Raw genomic sequence first — 19,985 nt, 5'->3', positions numbered from 1 at the left:
GTTTCATGTTATTTTGTACATTTAAGCTATTCAACATCCACAATTCTTTGATAATGACAGTTACGCTTTCTTAGGAATGACTGATTTTTGGTCGACATCTGTGTTCCTTCCTAAACCTACCACAGTAAAAGAACTACTTTTCAGCTTGGTCTAACTGGACAATTTTTTGGAGAAAATTATGTAACACAGGCCCAGCATGGAATGCTTTTAACATGAGAGGCCTAAAAATAAGCAAAGTCTTCAGATTTTACAAGGTCCCCTGGGTGCTGTGGTGGGGGGAACAATCATCACTGATGACCTGTAGTAAGACCTGAGCCTACTCAAGCCCATAAACCTGTTGATGGACCTGTTCCCATTTCTCCTCTTCCCACCACAGCCATGCCTGACATGGACAAAGTCCCAGCCAGCACCCACAAGGACACCGTCCCCAAGTGAGGGGAGTGGGGCACGCAGAACTCACCGATTGTGAGGTCACGGGCACATCTCCAGGGAGGCCTGAGGTATAACCGTTGCTGTACATCAACATTGCACTCAGAGCTGAGGACAGGATCCCGAGAGGGAGCTTGCCCAAGGCTGCTGAGCGAGTTTTGGTGTCTCTGAGACATCTCTCTTCACTCAAGGAAGGATTGGAAGGCTTTGTCAGGAGGAGAAAGGCCGGCAGTGCTGTGGCACAGACCGTCCAGACATTCCTCCGTACCCACAATGGTGCAGCAGAACGCTGCTAAGAAGCGTCCCCCTGGCAAGGAGCGAGGTGAGAGCCAAGTCTCCCTCCCCACAGATGGCAGAGGGGGAGCGGCCAAGAGCAGCAGAAAGGGGAAACAGGAGATCCACAGAATCACCCCAGAGTAGAGGCCCTCCTCTCATGGGCCAGAGGAGCCAGGCTGGGCTGTGGGCACCGGCACTTCCCCTGCCCTTTAGCCAGCCAGCAGGGCCTTGGGGACAATGCTGCAGGGACATTTCCTGAGCTCTACAAGGTGCTCACTCCCCCTGCCCTCTCTCTCTCTCCCCAATGCACACCGTGTCACCGGGCAGAGGCAGACGCAGAGAGCGGCAGCTGCCTCTCCGGACATGCCAGGCCGGACCAGGCTCGTCGCCGTTCATGGAGACAGCAAGCACAAGACTCGGGCAGCCAGAAAGGAAAACGCATCCGGCTCAACCGCGTGCCACTGCTGCGTGCTGAGACCAGCAGCCCCAGCACCGCCCCTCAGGCGGTGTCAGGGCAGTCCCAGGCCGTGGGGCTGGTCACCAGCAGCAGCAGCAGCTTGCCCTGCCGAAAGCAGGGCCTGAAGCGAGGCCACCCACGGGGAGACACGGATCCTCAGGCACCCAAGAGCCCACTGGCAAAGCGCCGCAGGTTGGAGGATGGTCCAACCCCTCAGGAGGTGTCAGGGTGGTCCCAGGCCGTGGGGCTGGTCACCAGCAGCAGCTTGCCCTGCCGAAAGCAGGGCCTGAAGCGAGGCCACCCACGGGGAGACACGGATCCTCAGGCACCCAAGAGCCCACTGGCAAAGCGCCGCAGGTTGGAGGATGGTCCAGCCCAGAGTGCTGGTACCACCAGCCAGGTGGCATTGAGGCTGTCCCAGGAATCTCAGTCTTCCAGGAAACAAACAGCCCCATACATACCCCCCTGGATCTTGCCCCGCTCCCAATCCGGGCCAATTCGTGTGAGGCACGTCTTGCGGCGGCAGCTGCGAGATAAAAAGCCCTACAGTCGGCCTGAAAACCAGGGCAGGACCAGACGAGCACCCACCCCTGTTGTTTGGCCCCCTCATCCCTCAAAATAAAGTTTTCTGGTTTGTTTCTTTGAACTGGGAGATGCCACATTCTTTTTTCCAGTCGTCTGCAGCTGATCTCCAAATAGGGGCCCCAAGCTCAGTGGGACAAGTGTGTGCCTTCAAGGACTCAGCTGTCCCATGGCAACACCCAGCGTCACCACGTTCCATGGCAACACCCAGTGTCACCATGTCCCCTGGTCTGGAGATACCAGCCCTGCTTCTGCCAGGGAAAAAACAGAACTGTGCAAAAGGAGCACGGGGATTTTGCAAGCATTCCTGGCTGAGGCAGCCTCAGTGGGAGGGCACAGCTCTGCCTGCTGCAGGTGCCCAGGAGGGAAAATCATGGATGCAGTAGGATTATTCCCCTCCCAACCCAGCCCAGGCACAGTTCAATCTACCACTGCTGCCACTGGGGTTGCACGTACCAGCCTGGAGAGTAACTGGAATAAGAGAGAGTAACTTCCCAGCATCAGTGCAGCTGATGCTGGGAAGGTAAAACTAAACCCAGTCCCGCCCCCAGTAAAAATACACTGCACCTGAAAAAAAATAGCCAGCACCCTCCTGTTCTCTGCAAATGGGACCAAAAATTTCAAAAGCATTAAAAAACTTAACCAGGCTTTGGAGCAGTTACAGGTCAGACTACATGAGGCTGGAAAAGATTGTACAGGTGACAGTTCTCAGAGGAAAATTAGCAGGAAATCCCTTCTTTCTGCTATTAAAATCTCAGGCTGTTGCCATGAGACACTCAAGCCACAAGAAAAGTACTTCAGCACCAGCATCCAACTGAGCACCTGTTTGATCCACTTCAGTGGAAAGCCATCACTTTGCCAGCAGAATTCCTCCTCTGGGTTACACACAACATATTTTTTTTCTATCTGGGAGTGCCACTGGATTTTTTTACCTAGCATTTAATATTAAATTGTGGAAGTATTTTAAATTAAAAGGGAATGAAAAGATGGACCCACGAGATGGGACAGGAGGAAGCCGGGCAGCCCTTTAAAGAGGGAGATGCTAAGCTGTACATCCAGGAGAGCTCCTCTGAGCACAGAGCAGCCACAGAGCACATCTGACCACAACATTTCTAGTTCACCTGTGTCCTTATAAATGGGAAAAGAACAAAACAGTGGCAGGAAAGGAGGCAGAAGTCAACTATGAGAGTTTCATTCTCCACACATGATACTCAAAATCAGAATGAAGGCCTATCAAGGAACACCAATAGCTATGAAAATATATGTAAGCAGCACAGACAGGTGCTATGTATGTCCCTTCTGCTTCCCAGCCTCAATGCAGACTCAGTTTCAGGATGCAGCGGCATCCCAGGAAGCTGCAAATGCTCAGGAGTGCAGTGGCTCGTGCCTCACTGATAACCACTTGGAAAAACATACTGTTTCATATAAATTAGAGGAAACCTAGGAATCTAGCCTAAATCAAGTTCTAGGCAAGACCCCAACCAACATAAAATATGGAGAGGCACAAAAGTGCCTCCATTTTCCACTCCACCTCCCTTGAACTCAGCAAGAACTAATCCCCAAACCTCACAGCCGGAGGCAAATGCAGTTGGTTGGGAGAGGAAATCTAAAGTCTCCTTGCGAGGCACCTCTCCAAGGCTGAGCCCCAGGAGAGGCAGCTCCCGCAGCACGTGTGCAGGTGGCACAAAAAGAACCTGTGTGCCATGACCAGCAGGACAGTGCCAGCCAAAGGGCTGCCTGAGGACGGCCACCGATGGTTTCACTGCCAGCCCTGGCTGAGGGGAAACCTGGACACAGGACAAGGCAGAGAGGGGCCATATGTTCTACTCCTTCTCAAAACAAGTTGCTGTTTTTGTTTCCAAGCCTAGCACTCTTTGGATCTAATTAAATTTGAAGAGGGAAATGAGGAGTAAGCAAAATTCTTGGACAGCAGGCTGGTTTGTTCAGCTAGCTGGGGCTGCAAGCCATGCGTGAAAAGCAACGTCAGGTGCTAAAGCAAATCTCTGTGTCCTTCAACAGCAACAAGAGAAGTGTGAACAAGACAGAGAATATACCTATTTTAGGAATGTAATTGTTTTATAGGAAACACACCAACACCCAGTGTTCTTCTAATCTTGCTTTTTAATACTCAGCGCTTGTAAATTTCTTCAATCTGGGAAGTCCAAGATTTCATCTGATAGCATAAATATTTGTTCCGCACCATTTGGGGGGTTTTTTTTAATTCTTAATGTTTATATAAATATCACTTAGCGAACACTGGACCTGTGAAGAATTAAGGAAATATGCCTTTAACTACTCTGTGTAGGTCACCTGCAACAAATTTCATGGCAGAGGAGCTTCTGGAAGCCCCTGGTTTACCATCACTACCAAAACTTGGTAGCGATCTTCCAGAGACCCACCATGGAGAGGCCAAACAACTGTTACTGGTCTCAAAACAAAAAGAAAATTGCTCCATGGAGCTTAAGAGAGCATGCTGTCTTGGCATTAATTCCTACCAAGTCTGCTGACAGTACAGGGCAGTAAATAATGCAGATTTCTAATTTATACCTCTTAAAGCACAGCCTAAAAATAGGAAAGACTCCTATAACAAAGAATCCTCCATTGAGTGCTCAAGAAGGAATTCTTACATCTTCTTCAAAACCACACATAAACCAGGTGGAATCAGTTCTGAAGTCAGATTTTAATAGCTCTGAGAGAGATTTTCTTTCACAGTTGCATTATTGAAGCCATGTAAACTCCTGGAATCCATATCATCTTCTAACTATAAGCTGCAGAGATTAAATTTCTCACTGTGTGGAGAAATACCTGATTCAGTTTGTTTTGAATCTGCTGCCTGTCAACTTTTTTTGATCTTGTCAAAGGCTGTCTGGGGAGAATGTTGTCAATACAATTTTTGTGAAATCTACATGAGAATCTGAGGAGATTACTACACAGCTTGGATGCTAGAGGAACTTCTGCAAATAGGTTACAGGGTATTTATTTAACTGATTCAGAACTTTGCTTCAGCTGGCAATAGTTCGAGAATTTTATTTTCTAGTGTCTTTTGGTGGCCCACATTAAAAAACAAAAAAACCACCACAAAACAAAAAAAAAAAACCAAAGAACAAGTTCTGTCCTTTTCCAATTTCAAACAGATATTCTTTTTCTTTACCCATGAATTATGACAAAGCAAGTGACGTTCAAAGTCAGCATTCAGAAAGAGCCCTGAGAAGAGACTAGATGTATGCCAATTCCCTCTTGCTATTCAGCTGATTTTATATACTAGCTTTCTGTGTCTCTAGCTTTTTATATGATCTCTGTTACTACAGCCACTTCCAAATCTTGGTAAAAATTAGTAATTTCTCCACCTTCACTTTGTGGGAAATTGTGGGGGCAAAAAAGTAGCATTGTTTAGTCCAAGTTCAAGCAGAAAACAGAAATTCAGAAATACATTCTGACCCTTGGCCAGTTTTAATTTTTATTTAACAGCACCCACAAGGACACCGTCCCCAAGTGAGGGGAGTGGGGCTCGCAGAACTCACCGATTGTGAGGTCACGGGCACATCTCCAGGGAGGCCTGAGGTATAACCGTTGCTGTACATCAACATTGCACTCAGAGCTGAGGACAGGATCCCGAGAGGGAGCTTGCCCAAGGCTGCTGAGCGAGTTTTGGTGTCTCTGAGACATCTCTCTTCACTCAAGGAAGGATTGGAAGGCTTTGTCAGGAGGAGAAAGGCCGGCAGTGCTGTGGCACAGACCGTCCAGACATTCCTCCGTACCCACAATGGTGCAGCAGAACGCTGCTAAGAAGCGTCCCCCTGGCAAGGAGCGAGGTGAGAGCCAAGTCTCCCTCCCCACAGATGGCAGAGGGGGAGCGGCCAAGAGCAGCAGAAAGGGGAAACAGGAGATCCACAGAATCACCCCAGAGTAGAGGCCCTCCTCTCATGGGCCAGAGGAGCCAGGCTGGGCTGTGGGCACCGGCACTTCCCCTGCCCTTTAGCCAGCCAGCAGGGCCTTGGGGACAATGCTGCAGGGACATTTCCTGAGCTCTACAAGGTGCTCACTCCCCCTGCCCTCTCTCTCTCTCCCCAATGCACACCGTGTCACCGGGCAGAGGCAGACGCAGAGAGCGGCAGCTGCCTCTCCGGACATGCCAGGCCGGACCAGGCTCGTCGCCGTTCATGGAGACAGCAAGCACAAGACTCGGGCAGCCAGAAAGGAAAACGCATCCGGCTCAACCGCGTGCCACTGCTGCGTGCTGAGACCAGCAGCCCCAGCACCGCCCCTCAGGCGGTGTCAGGGCAGTCCCAGGCCGTGGGGCTGGTCACCAGCAGCAGCAGCAGCTTGCCCTGCCGAAAGCAGGGCCTGAAGCGAGGCCACCCACGGGGAGATACGGAGCCTCAGGCACCCAAGAGCCCACTGGCAAAGCGCCGCAGGTTGGAGGATGGTCCAGCCCCTCAGGAGGTGTCAGGGTGGTCCCAGGCCGTGGGGCTGGTCACCAGCAGCAGCTTGCCCTGCCGAAAGCAGGGCCTGAAGCGAGACCACCCACGGGGAGACACGGATCCTCAGGCACCCAAGAGCCCACTGGCAAAGCGCCGCAGGTTGGAGGATGGTCCAACCCCTCAGGAGGTGTCAGGGTGGTCCCAGGCCGTGGGGCTGGTCACCAGCAGCAGCTTGCCCTGCCGAAAGCAGGGCCTGAAGCGAGGCCACCCACAGGGAGACACGGATCCTCAGGCACCCAAGAGCCCACTGGCAAAGCGCCGCAGGTTGGAGGATGGTCCAGCCCAGAGTGCTGGTACCACCAGCCAGGTGGCATTGAGGCTGTCCCAGGAATCTCAGTCATCCAGGAAACAAACAGCCCCATACATACCCCCCTGGATCTTGCCCCGCTCCCAATCTGGGCCAATTCGTGTGAGGCACGTCTTGCGGCGGCAGCTGCGAGATAAAAAGCCCTACAGTCGGCCTGAAAACCAGGGCAGGACCAGACGAGCACCCACCCCTGTTGTTTGGCCCCCTCATCCCTCAAAATAAAGTTTTCTGGTTTGTTTGTTTGAACTGGGAGATGCCACATTCTTGTTTCCAGTCGTCTGCAGCTGATCTCCAAATAGGGGCCCCAAGCTCAGTGGGACAAGTGTGTGCCTTCAAGGACTCACCTGTCCCATGGCAACACCCAGCGTCACCATGTCCCCTGGTCTGGAGATACCAAAGGAGCACGGGGATTTTGCAAGCATTCCTGGCTGAGGCAGCCTCAGTGGGAGGGCACAGCTCTGCCTGCTGCAGGTGCCCAGGAGGGAAAATCATGGATGCAGTAGGATTATTCCCCTCCCAACCCAGCCCAGGCACAGTTCAATCTACCACTGCTGCCACTAGGGTTGCACGTACCAGCCTGGAGAGTAACTGGAATAAGAGAGAGTAACTTCCCAGCATCAGTGCAGCTGATGCTGGGAAGGTAAAACTAAACCCAGTCCCGCCCCCAGTAAAAATACACTGCACCTGAAAAAAAATAGCCAGCACCCTCCTGTTCTCTGCAAATGGGACCAAAAATTTCAAAAGCATTAAAAAACTTAACCAGGCTTTGGAGCAGTTACAGGTCAGACTACATGAGGCTGGAAAAGATTGTACAGGTGACAGTTCTCAGAGGAAAATTAGCAGGAAATCCCTTCTTTCTGCTATTAAAATCTCAGGCTGTTGCCATGAGACACTCAAGCCACAAGAAAAGTACTTCAGCACCAGCATCCAACTGAGCACCTGTTTGATCCACTTCAGTGGAAAGCCATCACTTTGCCAGCAGAATTCCTCCTCTGGGTTACACACAACATATTTTTTTCTATCTGGGAGTGCCACTGGATTTTTTTACCTAGCATTTAATATTAAATTGTGGAAGTATTTTAAATTAAAAGGGAATGAAAAGATGGACCCACGAGATGGGACAGGAGGAAGCCAGGCAGCCCTTTAAAGAGGGAGATGCTAAGCTGTACATCCAGGAGAGCTCCTCTGAGCACAGAGCAGCCACAGAGCACACCTGACCACAACATTTCTAGTTCACCTGTGTTCTTATAAATGGGAAAAGAACAAAACAGTGGCAGGAAAGGAGGCAGAAGTCAACTGTGAGAGTTTCATTCTCCACGCATGATTCTATGCAAGAAGCACTGGAGAAGTGCATGGGGTAAGAGTTCTGCAAGTGCCAGGCTCTTCTGCAGCAGAAAAGGTCTAAAAAAATCAAAATTCTAGCAAGCAAAATAAATCCATCCTTTAGGGCTTGTAAATACTCTGATGAATCTCAGTTACTTTGGGACAAAAACAAACACAGGGCAAACTTTCCCAAGTATGGTTTCATGACAAAATTCCCATTTGTCTGCTCCTGTTTGTCGGAGAAGACAAGGTTACAAGCTGCCCAGCTCAAGAAGGAAAGGAGGATCTACACTTCCCTGTCATATTTTCCTACTGACAAAGGATTTAAGACAGAGAATTTGGGTAAATGGAAGGATAAGACTGGAGTACGGATGAAGTTTCACATCTAAGATACTTCATTTGCTAAAATAGAAGCACTTTTGTTGTACATGGATCTCCTTGCTAAACCTCTTTGTCTTCAAACTCCCTTCCTCCATGGCAGAACTGAGCAAGCTCCATGTGTCAGAGCTTCGAGTTAAAAGCTCTGTGATGAGTTAGTTTTAATGGATCCATTTCCAGTCCGTGGGGTTGCTGTCATGAGGAGCTCAGGTGGCTTTTTGTTGAGATCGAAATCAATGAGCCATTTGTCCCAGCTCCACCTGTCCGGAGGCAGCACTGGCTCCACTGTGCCATTTCTAATGAAAATTGAACCTCCTAAAGAAGCCAGGCCAAAATCACAAGAGAGTAGTCACAAAAATTAATTTCGGCAGTTTACTGGGTATTGATCTAACAGCTACCAGCATCCCAAAGTCCAGGCAACAGTTAACAAGGCTCTTTGCTCTGTAAACGGCCTTTCAATTGGTAGTGTTTCATACCCATGCAGAAAAACAAAAAGCCACTTCCACTGTAGAAACATGAGCTGCAGCTATGCAGTAAGTTGTGCTCAGTAGCTGACCTGCTGCTTTAGTTTTGGGGCAGGAGATACTGCCATAAAATTTCACAAGGAAACTATCAAGTATCTAAACTATGCAGCATTATGTTATTTTCTACCTCCAGTATTGCCAGCACATAGCTTAAGGAAGACAGGTATTTACCAGCCACCATAGATGAAAAAATTAGAATGAAAAATGGCTTTTAAGGAAATCAGAGTGATGGCCACCAGTCATTTTCCAGCTTTGCAGGATTTTGGTTCACAGTCAATCTAAACAAGCCTGCATATGTCTAGCAAGAAGGAAATCACAGAAACATTTCATAGATTGTAGCAGTTTGTTTGGGGGGGGGGGGGGGGGTTCCTCGGGGAGTCCCCGGAGGGCCCCCTGGGCTGTGAGTTCGCTGGCAGCAGCAGGCACGCAAGGAGACTCCACACGGCTTCTGAGGGTGCTGATTAGATGAGGGTTTATTGGGGGCCCCAGCCCCGCGTGTAACATGGTTTCAGAGGGAGAAGGGGGAAAGGCAAAAGGAAGGGGGAGAGAGGGCGAGCCTAGGGGAGAGATGGGCCATGAGAGAATCTGGTCTTCCTCGCACAGCTTAAGAGGGAAATTCAAAGTGGGCACGAAATAAGATTTGGGCCAATGGGATTGCAGATTCATGGGACTTCAGGGGAGGAACACAGCTTGGAATAAATCATACATTTTTGAGGGGTACGTTTTCAAGATAGAGCATACCATTTGAATGAAATGCAACACCACAATAGATTAATATGATAGATGATAGATAGATAGATAGATAGATAGATAGATAGATAGATAGATAGATAGATAGACAAGGAAAATAGAGATATATGAATGCACATGCCTGTATAACTATGTATAGAAAAGGATGGGGAAGTGAGAGGTTATTCTTTTCCACACATGGGAAACTGTCTTTTTCCCAGAAAAATCAGCTTCCTTCTTCAGTGACCACCAGGGTATCTGAAGACCCCACCAAGAAGGCCCTGTGATGCCATTGGCCTGTGCATCCAGCAAGTCAAGAAAGTAAGGCCTGCCTCTTAATACTACAGTGGTATTAAATAGGTTTATTCTTGGTTTTTGGTACAAAGAGGAACAAACTGAAGCCACTTGCCATAAAATGCCTGCACAAGCACCAGTGCAAATCACAGCCAAAGGAAGGATGAAGCCAAGGTGTCCCACAACCACAGCCCAAGCGGCCAGAGATCCTCCTTCAACCCTGGCTGCATTGAAGCCCCACTGACTGCCAAGAAGAAAAGCACCCTACTGAGAGCAAGCAAACTTAACCCTCTGGCAGGACACAAATTCAGAGGGAAAAAAATTTTAAAATCCCCACACCACCAGACACACTTCCCAGTGAGAAGGGTTGGAACTCTCTGCCCCTCAGCACTTCCCCGGCAGGCAGGTTCCCAAAGGTGCTGGGAGCTAAGCTGTGCCCTGCGAGGGAACAGAGCCAGCCTCCCTTCAGTGGGAGAAGGCGCGGCCTCAGCTGTAGCCCCGGGTGCCTGCGGTGGCCCAGGGCACGGCCATAGCTGTCAATGTGTTGGGCTGCAGCACAGGGCAGGCCGGAGCTCAGCAGCCTCAGCAGAGCCCAGGGCCGCGGCCCTTCCCTGCCGGGGCCCGAGCCTGGCCGGGCCCGGCCCGGCCTGAGCAGCCCGGACTGGCCCAGGGAATGGGCTGCGCCCGCCCTCTCTGCCCACAGGCTGGGCCCAAGCCTTTGCAAGAGGCTTTCTCCCAGCTTGGCAAAACCTCGGCCAAGTGTCCCTGTGCCGTGCTGAGAAGAGTAAAAAACCACTTCAAATTTAACCCTGCTGCCCAACGCATGAGGGATCCCTGCACACCTGAGGAGAGGCCATCAATACTCCTTTGTGCCTCATGAGGGATCCCTGCACGCCTCTGCAGGGACCCCAAAATATCCCAGTGTGGCTCATGAGGTCCAGGCCCAGCTGATGCCAAAGAAGGAAACGTGTCCTCAGCGCAGGGACGCTCAGCATGGGCTCCCCCATCCCCTCGGGGCCCCGCCGCTGGGCACAGCAGCCCCTGCCTGGCTCCTGCCTGCCCACACCGTGGCCATCCACGGCTGCTCCTGGGCACGGAGCTCAGCCAGTGCTGATGCCGGGTGGGCTTTGCTGCTGCTACCACATGGACAAAACTGTGAAAACTCTAATTCTTTATTTAAACATAAAATGTGGGACAAGCCCTGCCCTGCCAGACAAGGGGTGCCCACCTTCAGTCCTGGCCGGGGAACAGGACCAGGGGGCTCAGTGGGAGAGGGTCTCGTTGAGGAGGGGTGGGTTTTGGGACGGCCGCATGCTGGGGATGCAGCCATGGCAAGGCAGATAGGGGCAGAAGTGAAGAGCTGGGGTAAACTATCAGGTTGTCATTGCCTCTGTTTGTAGGTTTGTCTTCTGAAGATACACACGATCACCTGTGAAGAGAGGAGGTGGCTGAGGCCCCAGCTGCCAGTGGCACACAGGGACCCTCGTGCACAGCAGGGCCCAGAGCTGGCAAGGCTCCCCAGCACGGCTGGAGCTGCTGGCACAGCTGGGCCCAGCTGGACAGCTGCCCCTCAAGGCCCCGGCCAGCAGGGCACGGCTCTGGGCAGGGTCCCTGGCCAGGAGCGGGCCCCACAGCGCCTCTGCCTTTCAAGGGCAATCTCGGCCCTGCTCTTTCTCCTCCCCACCTCCCTCTGCCTCTGCCCTGTGCCCCTGGGGCTGCTCTTGGCCAGGCAGCCTCAGTGGGAGCCAGCTCTGGCTGCAGCCCCAGCGGGGCCCCCAGGACAAGGCCCAGCAATTAAGAGGCCAATGGAAGCACTGGGCAGCAGCAGAACCCTCAGCAGAGTTATTTGGACAATCATGGAGTGGCCACAACTCCACTGCAGCCTCAATGGGAATGTTCCCTGTCCACGTTAGACTTTGAAAAGAAGCTGTTGGAGGGGGAGAGCAACAAAACACTCACTGTTTTCTGTTCCAAGAATACCAGATTCCAATGCAGCACAATATGAAGACAAGCTCCAAAGAAAGCACGCCTGCCAGTAACCCTAGCCAACAGCCTGTTCCCTGACAGAAACCCCTTCTGAGGCCATCCTGGGCATTGGGAACAGGTCTTGTGGTACTGGCTGCATCTGTGGGAGCAATGGGGAGCGTGAGCCCGTGCTGTGCTGCACTGCTGAGCTGGCAGCACGGTGGATACGGGCAGGACATTCTCTGTTTCCCCCAGAGCTGGGGCCTGCAGGCACCTTGCCGGCCCTTGGCACAGGCTGTGCCAGCCAACAAAGCCCAGCAGTACGGGAGGAGAGCCCGGGGGCAGTGCAGCTGCTTGGGCAGTGGCTGCTGCCAGGGACACGGGCCAAAGCCATCCCTGAGCAGCCACTGCCACCCCTGGCATTCCCTGCCCCGTGACAGCTCCCCCAGCCCCAGGGGACAGGCTCAGGCCCTGTCAGGACCCAGCGCAGCCCCTGCCCAGTCGGGAGCCAGGGCTGGCTCTGGCCCTGGGCTGGCGGCAGGGCTCCCGCTCGGGGCTGCTCCTGTGCCTTGGGCCTCTGGGCACTCAGGGCCAGCTCCGCAGCAGCTGCAGCGCCAGGGACGTTGCTGCACCAGTCCCGTTTCCCCGGGGCTCTGAACGAGCTCCAGAGGCCTGGAAGCCGAGGCGCCTCCAGCTTTGGCTGCTGCCGGGCCGGGCAAGGGCAGGCCCTGGGGGAAGAGCTGCTGCCACACAGCCCCGGCCAGGCCTGAGCCCGGCACAGCAATTACCTGCTGTGCCTGTGCCCGTGTCTGGCTTTGCCTTCCTTCCTGCAGCAGGGGCTGGCACCGAAGATAGAGTGCTTCCTTCAGGAAATGCCACCTTCCACTGAAGCACTATGTCCATCTCTTGACAAAGGAAGGGAGACAGCTGCATCAGATGGGGCTGTTCCCCACTTGGGTGGTGGCATCAGAGGTAATATTTGTGAAATTTATGGAGCAGGAAAATAGCCAGATTACAGTGGCATGATGAGAGCACTTCCACCTCCAAACAGCCACCCTTTTCCTAATCTGCAGGGCTGGATATAGTGGAGGATCTCAGGGTGTCTTACAGTTTGGGCTGCCTGTCAGTTACAGAATCACAGAATCATGAGGTTGGAAGAGACCTCTAAGATCATCAAGTCAAACCTATGCCCTAACATCTCAACTAGACTATAGCACCAAGTGCCATGTCCAGTCTTTTTTTAAACACATCCAGAGATGGTGATTCCACCACCTCCCTGGGAAGACAATTCCAGTGCTTTATTATTCTTTCAGTGAAAATTTTTTTCCTAATATCTAACCTATACTTTCCCTGACGTAGCTTGAGACTGTGTCCCCTTGTTCTGTCAGTTGCTGCCCGGTGGAAGAGACCGACCCCCACCTGTCTACAACCTCCCTTCAGGAAGTTGTAGAGAGCAATAAGGTCACATCTAAGCCTCCTCTTCTCCAGGCTAAACAACCCCAGCTCCCTCAAACGTTCCTCGTAGGGCTTGTTTTCCAAGCCCCTCACCAGCCTCGTTGCTCTCCTCTGGACACGCTCAAGTATCTCAATATCCTTCCTAAATTGAGGGGCCCAGAACTGGACACAGTACTCAAGATGTGGCCTCACCAGTGCCGAGTACAGGGGAAGAATGACCTCCCTGCTCCTGCTGGTCACACAATGCCTAATGCAGGCCAGGATGCCGTTGGCCTTCTTGGCCACCAAGGCACATTGCTGGCTCATATCCAATCGGCTGTCAACCAGCACCCCCAGGTCCCTTTCTGCCTGAACACTATCCAGCCACACCGTCCCCAGCCTGTAACGCTGTAGGGGATTTTTGTGGCCAAAATGCAGAACTCGGCACTTAGACTTATTAAACTTCATACTGTTGGACTCTGCCCATCCATCCAACCGACTAAGTCTCTCTGCAGAGCCTTCCTTCCTTCCAATAGATCAACACAAGCTCCCAGCTTAGTGTCGTCTGCAAATTTACTAATGAAGGACTCGATGCCCTCATCCATGTCATCTATAAAAATATTAAATAGAACTGGTCCCAGTACAGACCCCTGAGGGACACCACTGGTGACTGGCCGCCAGCTGGATGCAGCACCGTTCACCATCACTCTCTGGGCCCAGCCATCCAGCCAGTTCCTAACCCAGCGAAGAGTGCTCCTATCCAAGCCACGGGCTGCCAGCTTTTCCAGGAGTGTGCTGTGGGAGACAGTATCAAAGGCCTTGCTGAAGTCTAAATAGACAACATCCACAGCCTTTACTGCATCCATCAGACGAGTTACCTGGTCATAGAAGGAGACCAGGTTGGTCAGACATGACCTACCCTTCATAAACCCATGCTGACTTGGTCTGATACCCTGGCCATCCTGTAAGTGCTGTGTGATAGCACTTAGTATGAACCGTTCCATTATCTTACCTGGTACTGAGGTCAGGATAACTGGCCTGTAATTACCAGGATCCTGCTTCCCACCTTTTTTGTAAACAGGTGTCACATTGGCCAGTTTCCAATCATCTGGAACCTCACCAGTGAGCCACGACTCCTGGTAAATGATGGAGAGCGGCTTGGCAACCTCATCTGCCAGCTCCCTCATCACCCTAGGGTGGATCCCATCTGGTCCCATTGATTTATAAATATCCAAGTGTCCCAGCAGTTCTCAGACTGCCTCCTCTTGGATAATAAGAGGACCATTCTGATCCCTGGCACCACCTACCAACCCTTGAGGACAGTTGTCATGAGGATAAGCTGTCTTACCACTAAAGACTGAGGTGAAGAAAACTTTAAGCACTTCCGCCTTTTCCGCATCTTTAGTAACTAGTTTGCCTGCTCCATCCAATAAGGAACCGAGGTTGGTTATACCCTTCTTTTTACCATTAATATATTTGTAAAAACTTTTTTTATTATTTTTAACAGAAGTTGCCAAGTTGAGTTCAAACTGAGCTTTGGCCTCCCTAATTTTTTTTCTACATGCCCTGGCAGCACCCTTAAATAATTCCTCAGAAATCACTCCCTCCTTAAAAAGATGATACATCTTTTTCTTATTTCTAAGTTCCTTCAAAACCTCATTACTCATCCAGACTGGACGTTTGTCTCGTCTACTCATCTTTCGGCACACAGGGACAGTCTGTTCTTGTGCCCTCAAGATCTCTGCTTTGAAGCACACCCATCTCTCCTGGACTCCTTTGTTTTTAAAGGCTCTTTCCCAAGGAATTCTCTGGATAAGTCTTTTAAATAGGCCAAAATCTGCCCTCCGGAAGTCCAATGTAGAGATCTTATTGATATTCCTCCTTATTTCACCAATTATTGAGAATTCTATAGTTTCATGATCACTATGCCCCAAGCGGCCTACAGCCTCCACATCACCTACCAGTCCATCTCTATTTGTAAACAATAGGTCTAACATAGCCCCTCCCCTGGTGGGTTTGCCCACCAGTTGTGACAAAAAGTTATCCTCCACACATTCTAAAAACCTTCTACATTGCTGGTTTTTTGCTGTATTGAGTTCCCAGCAGATGTCTGGTAGGTTGAAGTCACCCACAAGAACAAGGGCTGATGATCCTGAGACTTTGTTCAGTTGTTTATAGAATAAGTTGTCCACCTCTTCATCCTGGTTGGGTGGACGATAGCAGACTCCCAGTAGGATGTCAGACTTGTTGGCCTTCCCCTTAATTTTTACCCATAGGGACTCAACTTCATCATCATTAGTCTCAATACCTGTGACATCCAAAACCTCCCTAATATAAAGGGCCACCCCTCCACCTCTTCTCCCTTTTCTGTCTTTTCTGAAGAGCTTGTAGCCATCCAGTGCAGTGCTCCAACTATGTGAGTCATCCCACCACGTTTCTGTGATGGCAACTACATCATAGTCCTGCTGATGCACCATGGCCTCCAGCTCTTCTTGTTTGTTACCCATGCTGCGTGCATTGGTATGCATGCATCTCAGCTGGGCTGCTTTCTCCCCTAACACAGTCTTACCACCCTTGGGCCTGCTTCCAAACAGCCCAGTTGCATCCCCTTCCCCCTTCAAACCTAGTTTAAAGCCCTCTCAATAAAGTCTGCCAGTTCATGAGCTAAAAACCTCCTACCCTTAACAGAGAGATGTACCCCATCTGATTCCAGTAGAGCAGGTGCCATAAAGGTTGCTCCATGATCAAAGAATCCAAAATTTTGCCAATAACACCAACCCTTGAGCCATTTCTTACTGATATACGATTTCCTATTCCTTTCATTATTTTTCTCTGCCACCAAAGGGACTGAGCAGAACACTACCTGTGCACCTGTCCTATCAACCACTTGACCCAGTGCCCTAAACTCCCTTTTAATCACCTTGACACTCCTCTTTTCAATCTCATCACTGCCACCTTGGAGTATCAGCAGTGGGTAATAATCAAAGGACTGAATCAGCCTAGGAAGTTTCTAAGTGATGTTTTGTACCTGGGCCCCAGGGAGGCAGCAGACCTCCCTGTGGGATGGGTCAGGTCGACATACGGGGCCCTCCGTCCCCCTCAGAAGGGGATCACCCACCACGATTACCCTTCTTTTTTTCTTGACATTAGAGGTGGTAATCCTTTTTTTAGGCAAGTCATAATTGGGAGGCTCACTGGGTAGGTGATTTTCCTCTAAATCATCTCTCTGGCTGTCTAGATCCAGTGCCTCATACCTATTCTGAAGTGGCACCTGGCTAGCGGATGGGGGGCAGGAGGGACTTTTGTTACTACCACCCCGAGCAGGGACCCATTTCCACTCCCCTTCATCTACCAGCTACCCCTCTATTGCCTGAGAGTGAAAGACATATGAGCCCTCTGACTCCTGGTGGACCTCCCTTAAAGATGTAAGGGCTGAACTCCACCAGTCTATTTCCTTTTCACTATCCCTGATACTCCTTAACCTTTCGACTTCTTCCCTAAGCTCAGCCACTAGCGAAAGGAGGTCATTCACTTCTTCACACCTCAGGCAGGCCTTCTCCATAACATCCCCTGAAGCCACTGATAAGCTCAAACACTCCGGGCAGGAATGGGTCTGTACGGACGCATCCTTTTTGGAGGGCTCTACTTGGTCATGTACACTTGTACCAACCACAGATTTTGACTGGGTTAAAACCATTGCCTAGGAGAAAGCCCAAAATCAATCAACCAGTAAAACAATACTTCACCAAGCTAGCTGGAACCTGCAGCCCCACCTGCTTGCCCTGCCTGCGCGAACTGCTGCGCAAACTGCTGTGACCCTGTTTACCTGCTCCTGTTCGCCGCACTCTGGGTCGCCGCGCTCCCCAGAGGTCTCCTATAATGGCTAACTCCGGAACAAGGAAGCTCCACCTCCTGCTCCTGAGTGGCTCACAAGCAAAGCCCCACGCCTGATGCCAAATGCCTTCCTACAGAGGCTGGGCAGAAGCTGCAGCCAGGCCAGGCTGGGAAACAGCCCTGCAGGGCGTGAAAGCAGCAGCGGGGCAGTGAGGCTTCCATGGATTCCTTCCCGCTGTGCCGGGCACGGCGTGTCCAGATGTGCAGCCATAGCCCCTGTGTGCTGAGTCCCAGGGGAAGCATGAGGGAAATGCACCCACCTTCTCTTGTCTGCAGGGGTTCCTTCAGCTCTTGCCTCATCTCTTTGGATGGTTCCAGGGATATCTTATCTATTGTATCTTGGATTTTCCCTGTTGGAGTACCTTAGAGAAAAATATTTCCATTTCCCAGGAATGGATCCCACAAAAGCAAGGCTCGGCCTGTGGGGCCAGCAGGGACACACTACTCACCACTGTGATGGGAGCTGGGCTTGAGTGCAACATCCAAGGTAGGAGCTGGAGAAGTCCTCCCTGTAGACACATCTGTAACACAACAGCCACAGAAGCTTCTGTCACCTGGTTCCTGCCCGCTTGTCTACAATTCTTCCTTGGTGGCACACTGACAACATACCTGCAGGAGGCTCCAAGGGCTTCAAAACTTTATTCATCCAAGCTGATGGAGAAGCCTTCCCAGCAACCTCATCTGGAACGGAGCACAGATGAGAACACTTTCCAGGGTGTGCTGGGATCCCCTTCTGCCACAGGGAACTGGGCACTGCACGGCGGTCAGCTAAGGCTGTGGGAGCCAGATGTGAATAGATATGGCCAAAGGTGCACAGGGGCCTGGGGAGCTCTGGGCTGGCTCCTGGTCACTCTCCACACTCTTTCCCTGCCCTCAGCAACATCCCTGGGAGGGGTGGCTGGAGCAGCGCAGGGCCCCCGGGTTCACTCCCTCAGACACAGAGGAAATCCTCTCTAAAACCCCGGGGAAAACTGCAGCAGGCAGTGACACAGCTATCCATCCCGCCCTCTGTCCCTCCTGTCCTCCTTCTGCTGGGAAAGCTCCTAGATCCCAAGGGCAAACAGCCAGGCCCTCTCAGGACACACTGCAGCCTTGCTCTCCCCCTCTGTCCTTTCCCCACCGTGGGCACCCCGTGCAGTCACTGCCAGGTTTCAGGACATGTCTCCCATGGAGGGACCCCAGCAGGACTGCTCAGGACCCGAGTGCCCTGAGCCTGCTCGGGATAATTCCCCTGGGCTGTGCCGCTCTAGTCCAGGCTGTGCCCGCACTGCCAAGCAGCAGAGAGGGCAGCTCAAGCCTCAGCAGGGCTCAGGCCCAGAGGCACAGCAATTACCTCCTGGGCCTGTGCCTGGCATCGCCTCTCTTCCTGCAGCAGAGGCTGGCACGGAACCACTGCTTCCTCTGGGAAATGCCGCCTCATGCCCAGCCTCTGCATCCACTTCTGGAGAAAGGAAGAGGGACAGCTGGATCAGGTGGGGCTGTTCCCCACTGGGGAGGTGGCGCCTTCAGGAGGGAATGCTTGTCAAAGACATGGCTAAGAATCAGGAAATCCCTATAAACTTTTTGGGAAGGCCAGGGCCCTCCCTTCTCCAAACTGCTGCCCTTTCTGTTCTACCCGGTGACTGGAAAATTGCAGGGGATCTCAGTCCTGTGCTGCAATTAGGTGGCCTGTCAGCTGATGCCAAATGCCTTCCTGCAGAGACTGGGCAGAAGCTGCAGCCAGGCCAGGCTGGGAAACAGCCCTGCAGGGCGTGAAAGCAGCAGCAGGGCAGCGAGGCTGCCATGGATCCCTTCCCACTGTGCCAGGCACGGCGTGTCCAGATGTGCAGCCAAAGCCCACAGATGCTGAGTCCCAGGGGAAGCATGAGGGAAATGCACCCACCTTCTCCTGCCTGCTGCATTTCCTTCAGCATTTGCCTCATGTTTTCACATGGATCATGGAGTTTCTGGTGTCCTGTAGCTTGGTCCTTCCCCCTCAGAGGACCTTAGAGCAACAGAATTCCATTTCCCAGGAACAGATCCCTCAAAAGCAGGGCTCAGCCTGTGGGGTCAGCAGGGACACACTACTCACCCCTTCGATGGTTGCCAGGCTTCTGTGTAGGAATCAGCAAAGGAGCTGGACAAGTCCTCCCTGCAGACACACCTGTAACTCAACAGCCACAGAAGCTTCTGCCATCTCTGCTGATCTGCACGGGCACCACTGAGCCGCAGGAGCGGTGAGGGAATCACACAGGGCGAGGGCACACACGTGCATGGTTCTGTGCTGGCACCTGCAGCGATGCCCCCCTGGCCCAGCTTTGGGCTCTGAGCTGGCAGCTCTCCCAGGGGAAAGGCCTTGACCTACCCTCGGCATCTCCCAGTGCCTCAGTCCTGGACGTGGTTTGGGAAGCTGCACCACCTTCACCAGCAGGTTCAGCTGCAAAGAAAGGCAGGACAGAAGACCTGTAAATCCACCAACAGAAACACCAGCCAAACCTCACTAAAAAGTCACCACTACTCCTTGAAGTAAAATAGACTGATGCATGTTAATACCTAAGCTTGTAAGCTGTAAAACCCATTGTTATGAGAAGTAAAATATTTTATTTTAAACTGTATTATTCATGAGGTTGTTTTAAGTGAACTGAATATTTAAGGTGTGATATGCAAATTTATTTCAAAAAATAAAATATTTTAGTGCTTTTGTTATAACAGACAAAAGAAATAGAAGTAAAAGCTAATGAAACACTGTAAAGAATATATTAGAACAATAATATGATTCGTGAAAAATCGGAAAAAAAGTAAGTATATAAGATACAAACCAGATTTAAGTTCCAAGAAACACTAAAAGTAACATTAAATCAGATAGGATATAACAAAAGCCGTTAGATATTTAATAAGGATCAAATTAAAATAAAGGAAAAAAGCCAAGTATA

The 19,985-nt window shown here is 51.4% G+C and overlaps 2 long non-coding RNA genes across 2 annotated transcripts; both read right to left on the bottom strand.

Annotated features, from left to right (window-relative positions):
- Positions 1–12,544: 12,544 nt before the first annotated feature.
- Positions 12,545–18,205, bottom strand: LOC135307529 (uncharacterized). Its single transcript, XR_010368269.1, has 4 exons — positions 17,683–18,205; positions 17,523–17,594; positions 17,334–17,435; positions 12,545–12,650 (listed from the first exon to the last, which is right to left on the bottom strand). It is a non-coding gene; the product is annotated as an uncharacterized LOC135307529 (long non-coding RNA).
- A 214-nt stretch (positions 18,206–18,419) lies between these two features.
- Positions 18,420–19,494, bottom strand: LOC135307231 (uncharacterized). Its single transcript, XR_010367950.1, has 4 exons — positions 19,418–19,494; positions 19,145–19,216; positions 18,956–19,057; positions 18,420–18,514 (listed from the first exon to the last, which is right to left on the bottom strand). It is a non-coding gene; the product is annotated as an uncharacterized LOC135307231 (long non-coding RNA).
- Positions 19,495–19,985: the final 491 nt, after the last annotated feature.

The sequence above is a fragment of the Passer domesticus genome, chromosome 9 (genome assembly GCF_036417665.1).
Source record: "Passer domesticus isolate bPasDom1 chromosome 9, bPasDom1.hap1, whole genome shotgun sequence".
Taxonomy (NCBI): Eukaryota; Metazoa; Chordata; class Aves; order Passeriformes; family Passeridae; genus Passer; species Passer domesticus.
The sequence above is the reverse complement of the archived record's forward strand: the minus strand, read 5'-3'. Positions and strand labels throughout refer to the sequence as shown.